A 21,804-nucleotide genomic window follows, 5' to 3' on the forward strand; every position below is an offset into this window, starting at 1 on the left:
CCTTCCGGCTTTAAATCCTGGTGCTCACTTCTCTTCCTAACAAATATCCTTTGTGGCACTTTTTCCCAGAATAAGACACTTTCATCTGCATTTAAAAACCTGTTCAAGCAGATCTCCTTTCTCCTCAATTTTTGTAACGGCATCTGGGAACTCATCTGCTGCCTCTTGGTTGGCAGAAACTGCTTCTCCTCTTATCTTGACATTTTTAAGCCAAACCTCTTTCTAAAATTGTGAAATCCTCCTCTGTTGACATTACATTCCCCAGCTTTAGATCCTTCGCTTTCTCTTTGCCTTAAGTTGTCATATAATGACTTCGTTTTTTCTTAAATCATATTAGAGTCTATAGATATGCTTTTCTTCTAGCAATTCTGTACCCACATAAAAGCCACATTTTTTTTTGCTATATTTTACATAAGAGATAAAGAAGATATTCTGCAAAAAGTAGAAGGTTTTTGTGCTTGCTGATATAGCTGCAATAATGGCTTCATTTACTTCTTTTCTTTTATCTACAATGGTCCTTACACCAGATTCATTTATCTTGATATGGCAGGCATCGCAGCTGCAGACCTCAATCTGTGGTCCATATCAAGCGTTTCAACTTTTTCTATTAATGTCATAACTTTTCTCTGCTACCTGGGGGCACTTCCAGCATCACTAATCTTCGTGGGGTTCCCATGGTTTTATTTAAGGTTTATGGTATTGCACTAAACACAGTGAAAAATACGTGAGAACCACAGAAGATCACTTTTTACTATGATTTGACATTTACTAGGGAGAGACGAACTGTTCACATGGAGATGATTAGTTTCACACCGTGTTTTTAGTGGGTCCTCTCACAACACTTGAGCTCACCGCAACAGCAACAGGGTGTGACTGCAAAATTGTTTCTGTAGTACGGTATATACTACAGTTAATTTTATGCAGCTATAATTTAATACTGCATTTTTACGTTGGTTTACATTTCTCTCGAGTGTGAATGGCGCCATGATAAATTGATAAATTTTAACTTTTCATAAAAGATTTATATATATTTTATGGTGGTAAATGACTAAATAAAGTAGTATATACATATACTTTATGCATTCATGACCTGAATTAGTTTGTCACTTATTCTATGCTATATGAGTTTTTTCAAGTTGTCACAATCTTCAAAAAGTTTTCTGATATATTTTTTGAAAAAAAAAAAAAAAGCGCATATAAGTAGACCTGTGCAGTCCAAACCCATGTTGTTCAAGGGTCAACTGTATGGCTCTTTAAACACACGTCTGTGAAAAATAAGGAGGTGGTAATCGTCAATCCTAAAACGTCATTCTATTATCCAGGAACACAACAGGGAGGTCACCAAAGGGCTGTTCTTCAAATGAAAGGAAGGGAATTCAGCAGATAAAGAACAAGAAGTCACTAGGAACAGTGTGTGTGTAGATGGTGTGAGAATCTGACCTTAAATGCCATATGCTTGATCCGAATAAGGACAAAGAAAAGATAATACCCACAGATATTGTAATGTGCCACACAGCATCTGATTCTCCTGTATTAACCCATTTAATCCTCACAATGCCCCTACGAGGTCAGCACCTTCACAAACCCCTAGGTGAAAGACAGGAAAGAGGTACAGAAAGGTCAAGCAACTTGTCTGAATCACACAGCTAAGATGGGACGGAACTAAGATCTGAACCCAGGCTGTCTGCTTTCACAGGGCATCGTCTCAACTGTTGCACCACATCCCCTCCCACACTTCAAAGCCCCAGTCTCAAGTTACACTAATCAAAGACTCTGAAATTTTCAGTTACCAGTGAAACCTCTTTATAAGTGGAGTATTGAGCAATGAAGACCAACCCACAAGCGTCGAAGTAGTATGGAGCAATAGATGAGATCCAGGAGAGAAGTCAGGGTTGGAGAGGACACATGAGGCATAAGCTACACATAGATAAAAGCAGAAGTTAAGGAAGAAGATGACATAATTTTTTAAAAGGCCCTAGAGAAAAAAGACCAGCAGTATGAATAGGACCTTTTGTTTATTGTATTTAAGATCCCAAAGGGATGTGATTTGACCCATAATGATCACAAATTCTTTTATAATTGTCCACTGCAGGGTAGTCATGTTTCTTCATGTGTATTTCATCAGAGACCCTCATAGTGCCCAGTGAAGTCACCCAATAAATACTTCTCAAATAAAAGATGACAAGGGAATTAGAGGTGGGAAGGCTCAAAAATAATACGAATACATGCGAAGTAAGCTTTGTGATGAAGGAATATAGACATGAAATGAACTTTATGATGAATTATATATCTAAAGTAGTTGCACGAGGAAGAAACAGAGGCAATGGATTCTGAATGGATTAATTTCCCTTCAAGTATTGGATGGTGTACTTATTGTATACAAGACTCGATGATATGCGATGGGAACATGAAAGATGCCAAGGTAACAACCATTTAAACTTCATCCTTGAGAAACTTAGTCTTATGATCCTAGAAGTTAGAGAGAGGGTAATAGTTAATAGTTACTGGGGACTGGAAAAAGATCTTAAGGACCGGTGGGTAGCATTTCAGTGAAAAGCATGTTTTCAGGCAACACTTAGAGGACATACGTAAAGGTAGCAAGGAGAATGGGCATCAGCTAGAGGCCAGGAGAGGTGGCGGCAGTAAAAGGCATAATTATTCCAAGGGAAAGGAGAAATCAGAGCAAAGACCCACAAAGGAAAGAGTATGGAGAATGTAGGCCCATGAGGTTGACGCTGGTTTGCCCTGCTTATTGAGTTGGGGTATTTACAAGACTTTTCGGTTTTGCTTGTCCTAATACGTTAACTACTTACAGCACAGACACTTTCAACACGGCTTGAATGCAATAAAGTAAAATTTATGAAGTAAAGTAATCTTCATTTCGGATTATCAGAAATAACCAAGGGTCACGAATACATAGAAAGGATGATTGGCTATCATGGAGATGATGGTTGTGTGCCGACTGATAAATATGAGGGAAAAGCAGATCTCAATGCAATTGTTATTTTTAATAAATCTCAAGTGAAAGTGCACAGGATATGAAATAACCACTCACGGTACTCTAATAACTTTTGAAATAGGAGTCAAAAGTACCATTTCTTGTGAAATGAAAAGGTCTATATGATAGTGACACAACAAAAGGGTTCTAAACAGTCAACATACAGAGATAGGGGTGTAGGGTGGAGTGAGGAATCCACAATTTCTCAGCCCAAGCTCTCTGAAGGGTTTATTGAGTGCACATGTGTAAGCATAGCATTTCTTTTCTGTGCAAGTTATTCCTGCCAAAAACTTGCCCTTTTTAAAACCTGAACAATGAATACTCTCTGCCAAACCTCATCACAGTGCAGTCTAAGACAACAATCCCCACGGCTCTGTGAAATGTGAATCAAGCCAAAGAAAGGGAAATGTTGGGCTCTCATCTGTGTAGCCAGCATAAATGCTTTTGAACAGCTTCTTTACAGGTGATAAAAGTCTTAACTTCAAAAGTTGATTGGTATTAACTTCCCATTTGAATGTCATAAATAACATCTTACGCTATTTCATCATGCAAATACTTCTGCAGACAGAATGGTGTGGCTTCTTTAACCTTCTACCATCCGGCTTGGAGAGCAACTTATAACACACTAATTCAATTATGATAAGGAAATACATGAAGCTATAAGACAGACCCTAGTGTGGCCAACAGGGTGAACTTTGAATCAGAATACATGTCAACGATAAAATTACTAAGTGTACATTCGCACTATCTAAAGATGTTGTCATCTAATACAGGGTCAAATCTCAAAGTTGAGAAAACTTGAGATGATTACTTTTATTTACAAAGATATTTTTAAAAAAAAATGTACTCTAGTTATAATTACGTATTCACAAGTCAATAAGCACTTGAAAGTACACTGATAGGAAGTGAAAAAGGAGACAACATGATAGTCTCTGGTATGCATTTTAAAAGGTTTTGGTCAGACTATTAGATTTCTTCATTCCTCTTGTTTGGGTTAAATTACCATAGGCAGGATCTCTCTTTTTTTTAGAAATGTATTCAATTATTTTGTGTAACAAAAATGAAAACCCTGAATCTAAGACTCCAGTGAGAACCCAGAGCATATTAGTCATATTGATCTGGGTCTTTTTCAGACGCTTTCATTATTTCAGGAAATTCAGTGGGGTCATACCAAAAAAGAGGCCCTTTAGTCACATATTCTGGAATTGGTTTCCATGACTTATCCTGAACAAGTTCTTTAAATGTGTTTTTTATGCTATGACTCATACAAACTAAAAACAGAAAGAAAAAAAAAAAAGCAAAGCTAAACTTTTCAACAATCGCCACACTAGAACACCAATTCAGCAGAAACTATAGTTAACTATAAAGCACAGAGTCAGAGAACTGTTAAATAATTGTAAATATGAGGTAACAATAAAAAATAAGACACCAGTATGAAAGCTTAGATAAGTAAAACACAAGGACTTTAGTCCAACTGTAAAAGAGACTAGTCCAAGAGAGTACAACTTAGATTTTTTAAAAATGTGAAACAATTGGGGCGCCTGGGTGGCGCAGTCGGTTAAGCGTCCGACTTCAGCCAGGTCACGATCTCGCGGTCCGTGGGTTCGAGCCCCGCGTCGGGCTCTGGGCTGATGGCTCAGAGCCTGGAGCCTGTTTCCGATTCTGTGTCTCCCTCTCTCTCTGCCCCTCCCCCGTTCATGCTCTGTCTCTCTCTGTCCCAAAAATAAATAAACGTTGAAAAAAAAAAATTAAAAAAAAAAAATGTGAAACAATTTGCCACACAAGGAAGAGAAGGAATAATGTGTGATTTATAGAGAGAGGGAAAAGCATCTATAAAAAATGAGAAGACACACAGTGAAAATACAGACACACACGCAGACACACACACGTAAAGGGAAATGGCAGCCTGTATTTCCTCCCCACTCTACATTAGTTGGAACACGGGTTAAGTCTCAGCTTCTAGGGGGTTTTTTAGGGGACATAACGGCCTCCTAGGTATATTTACAATTTTCAAAATAGGAATGATATGTGTATTAAATATAATATTTGGTAGGGAGTAATATTTAACATAATGCAGTAGGTGTCCTTGATATTCAAAGAGGGGTAAAAAGAATAAATAATCATTGAGCCATTGTGGCAAGAATTCTGGAAGCATAATCATCATCTAGAACTGGCACAGGAGATGGACCTTGTCAATATCCATAAAAGTCGCAAGGACAGTAGAAAAAAAGTTTGTCTTCTCTTTTAATATTTAAGATTGATTTACAGGACATGATAATACACAGCTTTGTTTTCATGAGAACCTATAATAATAGTGATGGGGACATTTTTTAGTAATCCAGATACCACATTTTCTTTCAAAAAAGTGATTATGAGAAGAGCTAATTCAAAATATGTGTTTAGTATAATAATATTTATAATATTTACCACTATTCCCCCTCAAAAGGCAGAATAGTGGTACCTTGAACTAGGGGAATAAAGTAACCATTTAACTGAATGACATTAACCTTGCTCACGAGAGAACAGTTCACCTCCTACAGAGTTTCTCACCATGATTAATCTATATGCTTTCAAATATAATTTTTAAAAATAGACTTCAGTTTTAGAATAGTTTTAGATTTACAAAAACATTGAGAAGATAGTACTGAGGCCCCCTAAACACACACCCTATAATAGGTTCCCCTATTTTTTTTTTTAATTTACATCTTACATTAGTATGGACATTCATTACAATTAATGAACCAATACTAATATATTAACTAAAGCCCATAGTTTATTCTAATTTCCTTCATGTTTGCCTAATCTTCTTTTTCTTTTCACGGATCCCATCCAGGATATCACATTACATCGAATCCCTATCTCTTTGGCTTCCTTCCTCCTGACTGTGACAGATTCTCAGATTTTCTCTGGTTTTGATGATCTTGACAGTTTGAGGAGTATCAGCCAAGTGTATTGTAGACTGTCCCTCTACTGGAATTTGTCTGATGTTTTTTTCATGGTTCTACTGGGGTTAGGGTTTTGGGGAGAGAGATTGCAAAGGTAAAGTGTCCTTTTCATCCCATCATATCAAGAGCATGTACTAACAACTGGCTTCATGACTGATGTTGACCTTGATCATCTGGCCAAGATACTGTTTGTCAAGCTTGCTGAACCTCTGTATAATACCATTTTCCCCCTTTCCATACTGTACTGTTTGGAGGAAAAGACCATTCTCAGCTTACACCTCGAAAGTAGGGAGTTAGGCTCCCCTCCTTGAGAACAGAGTATCTACATACATTATTTGAAATTCTGCCCGGGAGCTTTGTCTCTTCTCCATTTGTTAATGTATTCAATCATTTATATTAGCACGCTCTCATGCATAGTTATGTTACATTTGGGGTTATACTCAGTACAACTTTATTTTTTTGCTCAAATTATTCCAGCTTTGGCCACTGCGAGCTCCTTCAATTGGCTTCTGTGTCTTTCTGACATACCCAATCATTGTGTGTATGTGGCAATGGCAGTGGCAGTGGGGGGTATGTTGAGCACTTCTTTATTTTTTGGCACTACAAGAAGCTCCAGGTTCGTGGTATAGATTTCCTGCTCCAGCCTTTGAATCAGCCATTTCTCCAAGGATCCCTGGTTCCTTTTATTGGAGGATGGTATTAGAAAACAAGATCTAGGCACTGTCACATATAAAATTTATTTTTTAAATAAATTTCATGTTTAAGCTAAGAATTCACATATATGTTTGTAGGTTTATGAATACATTTTTACTAACACATCTCTATGCATACTATATTTTCTACTTTTTCAGTAATGATCAGGAACTGTATCTGTGATGGAAATCATTATTGTAATTTTTTTGTAATGTGTATTTATTTTTGACAGAGACAGAGACAGAGCATGAGTAGGGGAGGCGCAGAGAGAGAGGGAGACACAGAATCCGAAGTAGGCTCCAGGCTCTGAGCTGTCAGCACAGAGCCCGATGCGGGGCTCGAACTCACAGACCGCGAGATCATGACCTGAGCCAAAGTCAGATGCTCAACCGACTGAGCCACCCAGGCACCCCGAAAATCATTATTATAAATATAAAAGATCTACAAAAAAACATGCACCCCCTTTCAACAAGAAAACTCAAATTAGTGGGGCACCTGGGTGGCTCAGTTGGTTAAGTGTCCAACATGTGGTTTCAGCTCAGGTCATGATCTCACAGTCTGTGAGATAGAACCCCACGTCCGGCTCTGCTCTGACAGTTTGGAGCCTGCTTAGGAAACTCCCTCTCCCTCTCTCTCTGTCCCTACCCTGTGTATGCTCTCTTTCTCCCTCTCTAAATAAATAAGTAAACAAACAAACATGCAAAACAAACAAACTCCAATTAGTATCAATTTCTATTGACCCAGTATGTAGCATTCAAAGTAAACTGAGAATTCCGAGTTCTAAATATCTTTGAAATGAAGTTATATTTCAAAATTGAAAGCATGTCTCCAAATAAGAATAGTATTCACTTCTTTCTTTCATAGAACAATCAATTCAGATATGAAGAGGAAACATTTATCCAAAAGCAACAGCAGTAACAAACACCAAAACCCAAGTAAAAAACAAAGAGTGGGAGTAAAAGTCTCACTGATCTTACACATTCTATCATGAAAACCAGACTACTTAAATGTAACCTGAGATTATGGCATCTTCAGGCATGAGTTCAGCTGTCAACATAATGTGTAAAAAAAGGCTTCGACGGAACTACTTAAGCAACTTAAGATGGTACTTTGGACACTTTTAAGCAACTCATACAAGCTGATAATAAATGTATGGATTACACTACTTCTCTGCCTCTTCACTAAGGCAACTCCAGTCAATATCTACTGAGCAATCCTATTAGTCTAATTTCTGCTAATGTAGTATGTCTGAAACTACTGATGTTTAACTCATTAATTAGGTATCGGTTATGTAGGCTCATGTTTGGACCAAATATGACACCAACATCCTTAAAAGCTATTTAAGATATGTAAAATATTAATTAAAGAGGAGACCTAGTAAAATGCACAATTAGTAAAAAAATAAAATAAATCGGACATTTATCTGATGGTAGGTTAATAATGACACCTTCATATACCTACACCCTTTTATTTCTTTGCCATGAAAGCAAGAGTATTATATATTTCTTTTTAAGATGATCAGTAATTTGGACATTTTTGATTATTTTATTGACTTTGTTCTTAGTAGTAATAGCACCATTTAATGATGCTTAATTCTATTTAATTAGGAAAACATAGCAAATGTTTCCATTTTTCCTATGGTTTGCTAGTAAAACTCACTAATAGAAAACACTATTAACCACCAGTTTTAAAAATACTGGTGTCAGGGCACCTGGGTGGTTCAGTCAGTTAGGTGTCCTACTTCAGCTCAGGTCATGATCTCAGGGTTCATGGGTTTGAGGCTCGCATCAGGTTCTGTGCTGACAGCTTGGAGCCTGCTTTGGATTCTGTGTCTCCGCCTCTCTCTGCCCCTCCCCCACTCATGCCCTGTCTCTCTCTCTTTCTCTCTCTCTCAACAATAAATACACATAAAAAAAAAAATAAAAATACTGGTGTCTTATTTTTGATTGTTACATCAGATTTACAATTATTTAACAATTACCTGACTCTCTGCTTTGTAGATATAAAATGTTTAAGTTATCATGTTAAATTACCTATAGAAGAAACAAGGGACATATTATTCCTAATTTCTGAAGAAGACATTGCATCTTTAAAAAGAAGATAGATTCAGATAAATGCAGACTCTTCTAGTCACCTAATTCTTGGTTTATTTTATACATTTCTATGGGAGGGTAATACTTGTAGCTTGTTGAGCTGTGTAAACAATGAGCAAACTCATTGTTAAAGATAGCCTGGCTCACAACTCATGACATTAGAAATCATTAAATATTATCAACATGGATATGAATGATCAAATATTAATGAAGATAGACTAAAATCTAAGTATGAACAGTATGTTTCATTGTATATTCGAGCTTCTTGAAGCACTTAACTGTTTTTAATAATTTTACATTTTTTTCAATGTTTATTTATTTTTGAAAGACAGAGACAGAGTGTAAGTGGGGAGGGTCAGAGAAAGAAGGAGACACAGAATCTGAAGCAGGATCCAGGCTCTGAGCTGTCAGCACAGAGCCCGATGTGGGGCTTGAACTCACAAACCATGAGATCACGACCTGAGCCAAGGTCGGACACTTAACCGACAGAGCCACCCAGGTGCCCCTGTTTTTAATAATTTATATTTGTAATTGCCTAATTATTTTAATTTTATTTTAGAGATAGAGAGCACGAGCAGAGGGAGAAGGACAGAGGGAAAGAGAGAGAGAATCTTAAGCAGGCTCCATGCTTAGCACGGAGCGCAATGCAGGACTCCATCCATGACCCCGGGATCATGACCTGAGCTGAAATCAAGCGTAATACGCTCAACTGACTGCGCCGCCCAGGCGCCCCTATAATTGTGTAATTATTTGAGTATATCTCATTATTATTAAATTTCAAAATCATTTCAAAACTGTTATAGTTGCTTCTCAGTGTATTTCCTATTCATAGTGAATTTTGCTTTAGCTACATCCTTCGTTTTAATTATTATTTAGGTACAAAGTTAAGGTGAACTAATATGGACACAGATGATGTAGATTCTCATGTGTTAACTGGGTCCTTCTAAAAAACACACAAAAAATTTAAAATGAAATAATAACTTTTCATAGCGTGCAACAGTTTATTAAGTATTCTCATATACCTGTTTCACACAATCATTACACCACTTCTGTACATTATGTACTAGGATAACACACTCAGCATCTCACCACCTTTTTCGGTGATGGGGTAAAACTCAGCTATAAGATGAAAGTCTCCTTCCTAAAAATCTCAGAAAAAGTAAAGTATAATAGCAAAGACCTTTAATCTGGTAGGCAGTAAAGCGATTCAAAATCACTGCATTGACTGTTTAGATACAGAATCAGACTTCAGTATGTGCTAAGCATCTGAATATGTTTAGCATTGTACTAACCTGCAGGTATAAAAAGTTAGTCACCTCCTTCCTCCAAAGTTCTTATGATCTAGTCAACAATCATAAACAACAAAAGTAAAGAGGTAAACACATTACTAAAAACTCAGAATATTAGCTTTAAAAGTATGATGAAGATATACAAATAAAAAAGGATTTGGGCCAAGGTTTCCTCTATTAGTGGAGTATTTTTTAACCAAATTTTGAGGTAGGAAGAAACTGATTAACAATTTTGTCTATGGTCAATCATTATTACTATTATTCCTATTTATTATACAAATGTGGACATTTCTTTTTTTTCTTTCAAGGAAATGTTATTGAGTGCTGAAATGCTGTTTTATTGAAGTAATTTGTTTAGCTCCAGGTATTTATGGAAAGAATAATAATTTTTCAAAATGGAGCTATGGTTACTCTTATTCATGAAATAAATCATGTATTAATTGACAAGAATGCTTCCCAAAGAATATATGTCAGCACACCATTATATTTCCCAGACGGAACAGTAAAGTTCAGAGTCACATTTGTTTTTCTCAAAATAATGAAGCCATAAAAAAACAATCTGAAGACATACTAGTGTTTATGAAGCCAACACCAATTGGAATATTTCTTTCTTTGAGACTGAAAAGTTGATATTGCAAATACTTAATAAAAATGGTGATGACTTAATCCAGTGGCTCTGTACAAGCAGTATACAAATACTGGTCCACAGAGATACCTACCAATTCCAGAAGACATCTTCGGAAACTTCTTCAGGTCTGTGATAAGGCTTTTTATGGTTAACACATGCTCATGTAATGGAATGAGATCACAATATGAAGAATAAAAATGAGGTACTCTGAAACTTCCTGACTTACTTTAACTCCAACCCCAAACAATGCATTTCCTACTTTTGGAAAAGAAATAATGTGAGAGCAATTCAGCTCCATGACTCAAGTTCAGACCTACAGTCGATCTGTTAGCCTGTCACTGGAAACAGTACATGTGCTTCCTCTGTCTTTGTAATTGTTTATATTCCTGACCTTCCCTGCTACCGAAAATAATTCCTACTCCTACCCTTACCAGCCCTACACACACACGCAGAAATGAAAAATTCAATTTATCTTTGTGCATTTTCCCATGTAAAAATATAAAGCAAATTTATTAACTAAGATTCACCTATAAAGGCAATTCTGCAAGAAGGTAAAACAAAAGCCACATAATTTTTTCTCTACCTTGTACCCTTAGTTTCTGCTGGTATTGATTATGGTTTCCTGATAATTCCCAAACCTTTTTGCACTGTCAGATGCTTTTCACTGACCTCCCCCTCTCAGAGAGACAGGAAAGTAACAGGAGTCACATCATTACTTCTCCTAAACGGACAGACAGCAGATTTTTACAAAGGTGAAACAGTGGTGCCAAAATATGAAGTAAGTTTTTAGGTATTCAGGTCATGAAAGCAATAAATAGACTAAGGAAATCTCCATTAATCTCAGGAAATTTTCTCAATACAGCCATGGGGTTACTATTTGACAAAATATGTTTCTTTGTTTTCATCTTTTCTTTCCAATTATTACTAAAGCCACTCAATAATTCCTAAAAGGTACAATAAGACCTGTGTAAATATAGATTATTAATATCACATGCATACGATTCTCGGCCTACACATTTGATGTGGTCCATACCAATCCTCAATAATGGATTCCATTTAAATTCTTAGGTGTTCTTCCCTAGTAAATGATCATATACAGATGCAGTATCAAAGTGATCTTAGAAAGGGCCTCTAAGTGATGACCTAAGTGATGACTGAAAGCTTCCTGAAGTCCCTGAAAGGTGAGCCACATGACGGGAAAACAGGTCCAGATTCAGGCCTGCCCCTTACTGGTTTATATTTGGGCATACCAATTAACACTTCTAGATCTCCTTATTCTCATTTTTGAGATGAAAATAACTGCTTTGTCTACTCCCCTAACCATCGATTCCATTTTTAAGTATTTAAGGATGAGGATTCTTTGTTAGAATTGCGAAAACCAAAATGGGACACCACCCATTTCTAATCCCGTGTCTTTGCTTTCTTGTCAACTAAAAACAAAGAAGAATGACACTGAGTGGTATTGTTGGGAATATTAATCGTGATAATGTATTAAGCACCTACAATGCAACAAGTGTTTGATAAATGTCCCTTCCCATCTCCACCAATTTTCCATTTCATAAATGGGCAAATTCCATTTGAAATGTTGGCAATCCAAATCAGTACCGCTTTATTGTCTCTCAGCTACCTCTTGACCCTATTCTTATCTCTTCCCACATCACCTTCCTGTATTTCCTGGCCTTTCTCTTCCAAGGGCCAAGGTCTTTTCCCATCTCCCTGACCTGGGCTGTCACTTTGGAGCTTGTCAGCGGTGACTCCTCTGGCCAGCTTTAGCTGCTGGGAGGAGCCTCAACGACTTCAAGGCTGGACAGAATTAAAGCAATTCCCCGCTGGGGCTGCGCACTTCCAACCCCAACCCTTCCTGCTCATCTCCTCGATATCTGGCCTCGGTACAGCAGGAGAAGCGAAGGCAACACTGGAGTGATGACATGCGGCTCTCTCCCTTCCCCACCCTCCACATTTTTCCTTCCACGTGCGGAACCCATAAGGCTCTGACCGCTCGCTCCAAGGCGGTTGCCATGGTTACGCAACAGCAGCACCAGACGCAGGAGGGGGTCTCATCCCTTCTCCACTCCCCTCTCGACCCTTTCCTCCCCGTTAGGGCCTCCCCCACAAACACAGTCAGGAAGAGAAGCCTTCGCCGCTAAACTTGAGACTTCAAGCCCCCCCCCCCCCCGCCCCTTCTTTCGCTAGCGCAAACGGCACTGACAAGCTAAGGAAGGGTGGGAAGGGCTTTGGTGAAGTCCTCGTTTCACTCCGGGCTACACGGCGAAAAGTTCGCCTTTTGAACTCCGATCTCCGTAACAAGGAATTTGGGACCTCAATGGCCCCAGCTGCAGGGCGCGCGACGCGCGTCCAGTCCCTCGGATTCCAGCTCGCCGGCGAGAGCGCACCGTCTCCTCCTCCTGTCAAGTCCCCTCCGCGCTGGGACGGAAGCACGACTCAGCCCACGAGGCTGAACACAAGCCGCCAGGGAAGGAGAATCTGCCAGTGCCGAAAACAGCCCTGGCTCTGCCAGGGCAGCCCATTAACGCGTCGACTCGGGGCGGGCCGGCCGGGGGCCAGGAGGGGACACCAGGGGTCGGGGAGGGGGTAGAGTCACTGCGTTAAATTCCCAGCAAGAGTCAACTCCGAGCCAAGCCGAGGCTACCAAGGGATGCCCCTCTCCAGCCTGAGTGCGTTTTGCAATAACCAGCATTTCCCAGACAGCCAGCTTCGTGGCTGGTGTCTGACCCCAACTTTACCCTCAGGGTAAGAAGGATGCGCGCTTCCCTCAGACGGAGCGTCACGATTGCTTCGCAAGGCAAAAGGCATCCCCCATCCCTCTCCCGAAGCCACAAAACAAACAAACGCCAAGGTCTCCCCGTCCCCTCCCCCTCCCAGCCCAAGGGGAAAAGCGGGGAGGAGGGGGGGGCGAGAGTGTGGAAGCCCTTGGTCAAGTCCTCCCCGGACGGTCCCCACCATCGCATCTCCCAATGAACCTGCAGCCGGCGGAAGCCGCAGGTCACTTTCCGACGCGCTCTCTGCCGCCTTGGCCGCGGAGGGAGCGAGGGACAGAGTGAAGTTCCCGGGAGCGTCTCCGGCGGAAAACTTTGCGCGGTGTTGGCGGCGGGAGGCTCTGGCCGAGGAGGCTCTGGCGGCGGCAGCTGGGAGGTGGGACCGCGCCCCCGCCGCCACGCTGTCCCCGGCGCGGCGCGCACAGGCCGTCCGCACCTAAGCGCACAGATTCCCTGTCTGGTCCCCCGCGCGCCCACCTCGTCCGCTTCGGAGCGCCTTCTCGGTCCCACGACGGTTCCTTAGCTCCTGGAGTTGTGCATCCCACTTCGGACCCACGGCCACCCCCCAAATCCAGTCACCCCGGCTTCACTCTGCGGTCCCCGCCGCGCCCTCCCACTGGGGTAGCAGGTGACCAGAAGCCAGCCGTACCTGCTGCGAACTCTTCTCTCCCTCTCTCTGGGCCAGACGTCCTTTCAGGAACCGAAGACGGGGATGCAGGCTGTGGGAGTGCGCGGCGGCGACCCGGGGCACCGGCGCAAGCTCCTCTGAGAGGCAGCCCTGGCTGAGCCGCGGAGCCGCCGGCGGCCCTGGCGGAGCGCGGAGGCTGCGGCCGCAGAGGCCCGGCCGGGAGGCAGGGGGCGCTGCTGGCCCCGAGCGCGGAGACGGGACAGGCGGGGAGCCAGGCACCAGCTGGAGCTTTGGGGAGGCGAGTGTGGCGAGGAAAGGCACGCTCCGAGCGGGAGGGCGGCTTTTAAGTTTGTGGTGTGACCGCAGCAGCTGTCCTGGGAGAGACTCAGTCTTTCTAAAAAGGGGATGCTCAAAACGCCGGGGATTACCTCTCCCCTTCCGATCTCCTCCCCCAGCCCTCGGCCCCCCTTTCCTCTGCGCACGCCAGTCCTCCCCAGCGTGCCGAAGTCCATCCCTGCCGGCGCGCAGGCTGTCAGCAGCGTGGATTAAATGTAGCTCCGGCCACGCTCAGGCATGTTTTTTCCGGACTGGCCACCCTGTGCACTGTCTGTGCAGCAGCCTCTGACGTTTGAGCCCACGTCCGGCTGGCTGACTTTGGGACCTATGTACGCTATACCGTAAAGTCTCTAGGGACCTCCCGCGGAAGAAACAGGACAAATAATGTCCAAACAATTGTAAACCTCATAAAGAGTGGCTGGTTCTGTCTGGTATGTAAAACCCCGGGACCACTAGCCTTGAAACCGCAGGCATTGAGATGAGCGCTGGAGATCAATCTTCCATTAAGGGACTGACACCCAAGAAAGGGAGGCAGAGGGGGGAGGAGGGGAAAAGCGCAAAACCCCCAAGATGTAAGTCTTCTTTCCTCTTTACCTCATTCCAGTCCAACAGGAATATGTAACCTATTTCTGTCTTAGGAGGTTTCCTTCGTAGATTTGCACACACCTTGGTCGTGCAATAGGAAACTGAAGTATGTGGGGAGACCAGGGGTGGATCCACATTTTATGGAGCCTGGAACTTATACAGTTTGGAGGTGGGATCCTCTTTAAGACAAACAATGCGGAAATAGTTTAATTTGTACAGATTTTCCAAAAACGACTATGTGAATTTATTGTCAGGCCGCCCTCAGGGTCACGGAAAGGGCAAGTGATGAGTCCTGCAGCTTGGGCCTCGTTAGCTGCATGGTCAGTCCTTCTGTGACGGTAACTGTAGGTCTGGAATCACACACCTTGCACTTATTTAGTCCCAATCATAAAGCTGACTTGGGTAGAGCCATAGAAAAAAAGCAGGCCCAGGATTCTGCGTTTGTCAGCTTGATTTAAGAGCACAGCTTGTAGGATCCCAGAGCCCCTTTGGCAAATGACAAGGGGTGTTTTGGTTTGAGGGTATTGAGCAATCAATAGCAACAATGGAAGAACTGGAAGGTGGGAGGGGACTCTTCATTCAGCTTCCCCTCAACAGCGGAGAGCTGAGGGCCACAGAAGCTAAATGAGTCATTTCAAGTTGCAGATGGTTAGTGGCAGAGCGGGCTCAGGAGGGACTCAAGTTTCCTAACTCTGACCAACGTTCTTTCCTGTGTCTCATGCTGCCCCATTTCTGTAACCTTGGTTTTGACTTTCAACCAACCAACCCCATAATTTTCCTCTTTAGATACAGGAAAATTTAAGTCCCTACTGACTGTTCCGACCTGTAGCAACTTTTTATTTTTGGAATGCTTTGTATTTGATGTTATAGCACTTGTTTTTGTCATTAACCATACCCTCGGCGTGCTTATCGCATTTTCTATGCATTTTATATTATTTTATGTGTTTATGCCAATGCCCTTCCATCCAAATTGCTAGCTCATTGTAGGGACAGAATACCTCTTTTATCTCCCACAGCATAGCTTAGGGCTTTGCACATAGTGGGTCCATGATAAGTAGTTTTTGACTTTTAAAATCTCTCTACTTATTAATTGTCTAATAATTTTGTGGGTTTATTGGCCAGACTATTCTGTTTAACTAGAATTGCAGCTAACTGGATTTCCCCTTTTTCCCTCCTGTCAAAAATCCAATCTTAGTAGACCCAAGCCAGACAGCATCTCCCTTTGCTACTATTTCAACCTTTTCCACAAAACTCCTAAAAAATTAATCATTCCCTCCCATTTCCCCAAAGCACTTTGATTTCAATACTCTTATAAGCCCGTTTCATGTTATGTCGTAATTAGTTATGCATGTGTCCTCAGCTCATACAGGAGTGTCGGCTGTTTTTTAGCTTTATTGTTCCAGCCGCTGAAACAATGCCTATGAATGTGTATCAGACTGGTTTAGTTCAGATTCCACTGACTTGAAATTCAGGCTGCATTTACCAGGGCATCCTGAACATACCATGGGAAGACAACATCTGGAAATTGGGTTCTGTGCTTTCCTTCTTTTAATTGCTCTGAGCACGCAGCAGGCGAAATCAACCGCGCTGCCCAAAGTTGTGATAAATGGCCTCAGCTGTGTCCATGGCTTTGTAGTCCCCAGGGCACTTCTCTGAGTGTCTTGCATATGGTAGGTGTGTAACAAATATCTGGGGGTTAAATTAGTTACTGAAAACAGTGTCTATAATGATGATAATCAGCCACTGCATTTATTTCTGAACTTCTCCTAACCCTACAAGATCTCCTCAGCATGGTTTTACAGTCCTTTCCAGGAGTTTGAGATCCGTTGTCCTCAAAAGCAGTTTGGTAATCTGTCCAGAAGGGCTAATACCCTATCTAAATCCTTGCAATAACACCTGGGGGGGGGGGGGAATCTTTTTTACGTTAAGTTTTGTTAAAATGTAAGGTGTATTACAGAGTTTAGTGTATCTCCAAGGGTGACTATCTGTGATTCAACAAGTGATCCTCAATTACACTGAAAGAGTTGTGTGTATCATCAGTTAGAACTACCTAATTGCGGCTGTCTCCCTGTTTCATCCTGGGAGAAAAAAGGAAAAAAAAAAAAAAAACAGAAAGGAAAGGAAGAAAAGAACAAAGTACTTTCTAGGTGCCTGGAAAAAATTTTGAGTAAGTAAACTTGTCTAGAGGGCCCAGGCTGCTCCTCTGTGACATACCGCCCCTTACCCATCTCTATTAGCACTCAGATAGAATTTAAGTAAGTCATTTTTACTGTATGGTAGTATATATGTGTTAGGTTATATGAAATACACTATTTTTCAAAAAAACCCTACATTTTAATACATAATGTAGTAGAAGATACATGTTAGATTATGTGAAGTACACTATTTCTCAAAGGATTACATTTGAATACTTAATGAAGCCAAAGAATAAAGTTCTAGCTGTACAACTTCAAGAATTGTCAATCTATGTTGGGAACCACTAGAAAAGGCAGCAAGGATGGGTAAGAGTGGAATAGGTATATTCCGGGCTTCTCCAACTCCACATACAGCTAACTCTGCCAAGAAGACAGAAGAAAGATAATTACTGGGTCCAGAATTTAAATGTAGCAGGATCTCAGAGAATTTGGCTGCACTTTCAGCAGAAGGTAGTAGCTTGTTGTTCTTTCCCAACAAAAAATCTATAATCCTAGTTCTCTGTATACTTTCTTCTATTCACAAAAAGAAAAGGAAAGAAAGAAAATTTGGTGAGTTTGAAAGAAAAAAAAAAGGCTGATAAAATAAACTGCAACATTCTATGTACAGAGACAAGGAAAATGAAGATAAAACTCAAACCAATTAGTATTTATATGAATAAATAAGCCATATACCAAAATAAATAAGCCATATACCATAAATAAGCCAAGCCATACCTTGGTCAGATATAAAACCTCTCTGCCTTATAATAAATACTGCTTTATGAATGTTTTCCCACGTACATACTAATGTATCTGTACTGACAAATATTGTTATACTTATTTGAGAAAAGTGGAGTCTATATTAGTTTATGTCTAATTGGATCAAGTGACGGCATGAGTTGAAGCACCTCACCGACTTACTCCTCTTCTATCAGGTGTTTTCCCCATATAAATTTCAGATATGTTTTTCCCCCCATTTGTTTCATCTGATCATGGCAATCCACTCATCACAGGATCATTAGCTAGTTACATATTAAGATCATTAGATCATGCTTAGTGATGGAAAAGAACACACCTTTCATCTTTACTTCAGCATTCATTACACATACACAGAACTCTCAGAAGTAAGTGTATCTCTGCTTCTCATCATTAAGTAAAGACAGAAGAGAGTTTATGGTTGGTTAATCAGAATGTAAAACTGTCAGAACTTTGCTTAATGTCTCTGAGTTTTAAACTCTTTTAACATCGTAAATAATCATAAACATTCAGAGTTGGGAGAGGCCTCAGAGACCTTTTGGCCCTCATGGGATAGATGAGGGAACCAAAGCCAAGAAGATGGAGTAATCACCCAGGACTTTCTAACTCTTGCTCTCTGCCCTCTATAATACAGCACCCTACTATAGAGACTTTACTTGAAGAAGAAGGAAAAAAAAAAAAATCAGCTATTTTTCAAAACCTTTCCAAGCCAGAATCTTAAGGTTATATTTACTTAGCTGGTTTGGGGTGTGGTGAATAATTAAATTCAGCAGGAATGCACTTCAAAATAAAAATAAAAACACAACCCAACCCCTTTGGCCCAAGTCCTGAGACCTCAGAAAAGAAAACCTCCTTGACTATGAACATTCACTAGAGGTTGGGAAGGCTTTCTGTGCCTGATATAGGAGTCCGCATAGCTGTAGGTGGAGGAGTTGATAGTCAAATAAATGACTCTCTGTTGTTGTTTCTTTTTTCTTTTTTTAACGGTATTCTTACATCAACAAACAATCCCCCAGGAAGGATTTTAAGGAAAAATAAACACCTTTCTTACATATCATATAAGAAAAAAAAAATCACCTTTGAGTTTGCTTTTCTGAATACCTCATGTTGCCACCACCACCCCACTCTCAGAGCATACTTCAGAAATCGTGTGTTCTTCTAAGAAAATGGGGGAGGGGAGGGATTCCCGTGAAACCAATCCAGGCAAGCCTTATTTGTATAAGGGTGATGAAACCAAGAAAAATATGCCCTCTTGTGGCTTATTTGTTCTAGTTCACAACAAATCAACAGTACTCTATTATTTCCTGGAACTCAAACATACCTGTATTCCAAGTGGAATTAAACTATTCCTTTGTGCGGTAACTGGAGAGAACACGCCCATGTAGACAACACGAAGGCATTCCAAGCTTCTGCTTTGTTCAAGGTCATATATAGCTACTTAGCCACAATGAAATCAGTATCCCTAAAAATGGGGGGACGTTTTCCAAAATAACCCACAGAGTCTTACAGATCTTATAAAAATACCTTTCAAATAAATGCATCGATAGAATTTCTTTCCTAAACACTGAGGTTTGTTTTGGACAGACTTAAACTATCAGTTTCCACAAATAGGAGAAAATTCATAATTTCCTGCCCTACTGTATTTGTGCCTCTAATATTTCTTTAACTGTAGGATGCTGCCTGTTTTTCCATTGAAAAAAAAAGTAAAACATGAAGCAGTTAAGAGAATGCTGATTTTCATTCTTTGAATATTTTTTTCTCTTCTTTCCCCTTGCTTTACTCAGAAATGAAGATATAACGAATGTGTTACGTCCAGTGGTTTGCGGATACAATTAATTTCACGTTATGACAAAAAAATGCCCACCATGTTTGCCCACAGCAAAGTGGAGATGGGTATAGTGGACAGTGACCTTTGTTGATCAAGAGAAAGACTTTCACATAACTGTGATTTAAATGATTTAGTAACAAAGTAAATCTCAAAGGTTTAAAACAGGCCAGACTGTTAAATTCTTAGTCTAACTCAATTGTGATAATAATAATTATGATGAACAGCATTATTATCATTTTACATGCAAGGAAACTTAATGTTAAGTGACTTAAGTCACACATTTTTCATTTGCCTGGATCTGCTTGTGTACTAAGGGGGCCACTGGGTCATTTTCTAATCTGCATCCTTAGTCCCATGCTGCAGAAATAAACCAAATCGAATCTTACTTATCAGAATGAAAAATGCCATTTTCCAAACTGCCCAATTTAACACATGGGACTATTATTTTTCTCAGTTACAATCTAAAATGGAATCCTGTTCTTCTAAGTTTATAATCATTCTGACCCTTAAAGCACAGATATACTTTCACTTGAATTATCATTTGAAAAAACAATCATAAAACAGTTCAAGGTTTTAAATTTTATTTACTTTTAACTTAGTAAAGAAAAATAAACCACTATACTATACTACTACTAAAAATTTGCATTCTTACCTCCTCAGTAAAATTATCTTTCCTATGTAAACAAAGTTTTACTTCCCAAATTTTACTGCTGATAATGTCCACATTAAAAGTCTATGATTATACACATATTTAAAAAATTATCTCTACTTTTATTATGTTTAAAACTACTAAGAAAAGAGCCATTTTTATTTATTTATTTTTTAATTTCATTATTTTGAGACAGAAAGAGAGCAGGGCGTGCTGAGAGAGAAGGAGAGAGAATCCCAAGCAGGACCCTATAGCACTGTCAGCACGGAGCTCGATGCAGGGCTTGAATGCACGAACTGTGAGATCATGATCTGAGCTGAAACCAAGAGTCAGTCCACACTTGGCCTACTGAGCCACCCAGGTGCTCTTAGAGCCAATTTTAGAAGACAAAAACATGACCGTTTTAAAAGTATTAAGAAATTAACATTTCACTAATTAGAATAAAAGACAAGCTGTCCATAATAAAGTTATAAGTGTATTATTGATAGCATGCCCAGTATTAAAAATGATGATCTACCAATATTAACTGTTAAAACATAATATTAAAAAAATAAAATAAAACATAAATTTATGGTATTAAAACAGTGAGGTATGGAGTACCTGGGTGGCTCAGTTGGTTAAGTGTCCAATTCCTGCTCAGCTCATGACCTCACGGTTTGTGAGTTCGAGCCCCGTGTCAGGCTCTGTGCTGACAGCTCAGAGCCTGGAGCCTGCTTCAGGTTCTGTGTCTCCCTCTCTCTGCCCCTCCAGCTCATGCTCTGTCTCTGTCTCTCTCACACACACAAAAAAATAAATATTAAAAAAAAAAAAAAAAACAGTGAGGTATTGGCTAGTGAATAGATAATGAAGCAAAACAATTAGAGGCCTAGAGAACAGATTTAGGTATATATTATAATTCACATGTGTGATGGGAATTTTGTTTTCCACACTTGAGTGGACAATAAATGCCTTCCTTTTTAAAAATTACTTTTGTTATAGAGCATTTCAAGTACAAAAAATAGCACACACACACACACACACACACACACAAAATGGAGCTCACACTCATGTAAAGCTATACATTTTCTTTTGACTATCATTTTAATTAGGGCCAATACTATCTGATATGTAGGGTTGAATTCCTATTTTTCAGAAATTCTGTATATTTATTTTTTATTTCATCTTTCTCTGGTTAAGATGAATTAATCTGTTCTTTTTAATCCCAGGAGAAAGAAATCTTGTTATTGTTACTGTTTAATGTTAAATTGTGTTATTTTCCAAATCCATTTTACCCTTGTAAGAGAATATGATTTGTAATCTTTATACTTAACAGAAATATGGGAGGAGCGCCTGGGTGGCTCAGTGGTTAAGCGCCCAACTCTTGATACAGGCTCAGGTGATGATTTCACAGTTCACGGAATCTGGCTCCTCCACGGGCTCTGGGCT

At 40.1% G+C, this 21,804-nt stretch overlaps 1 protein-coding gene across 4 annotated transcripts in view; it reads right to left on the bottom strand.

Moving 5' to 3' along the window:
* The window catches only part of SEMA3D (semaphorin 3D), a 200,851-nt gene extending 186,180 nt beyond the window's left edge, over nt 1-14,671 (bottom strand). Inside the window, exon 1 of one of the 4 annotated variants that reach the window (XM_045494651.1) lies at nt 14,073-14,671. The gene's annotated coding sequence lies outside the window, so the exon portion shown is untranslated. Of the gene's footprint in view, nt 1-13,607 lie in introns of all 4 variants that reach the window. The other 3 variants (XM_045494650.1, XM_045494658.1, XM_045494656.1) reach the window with 3 other exon arrangements.
* Between the last annotated feature and the right edge of the window lie 7,133 nt (nt 14,672-21,804).

This window comes from Leopardus geoffroyi, chromosome A2 (genome assembly GCF_018350155.1).
Source record: "Leopardus geoffroyi isolate Oge1 chromosome A2, O.geoffroyi_Oge1_pat1.0, whole genome shotgun sequence".
Taxonomy (NCBI): domain Eukaryota; kingdom Metazoa; phylum Chordata; class Mammalia; order Carnivora; family Felidae; genus Leopardus; species Leopardus geoffroyi.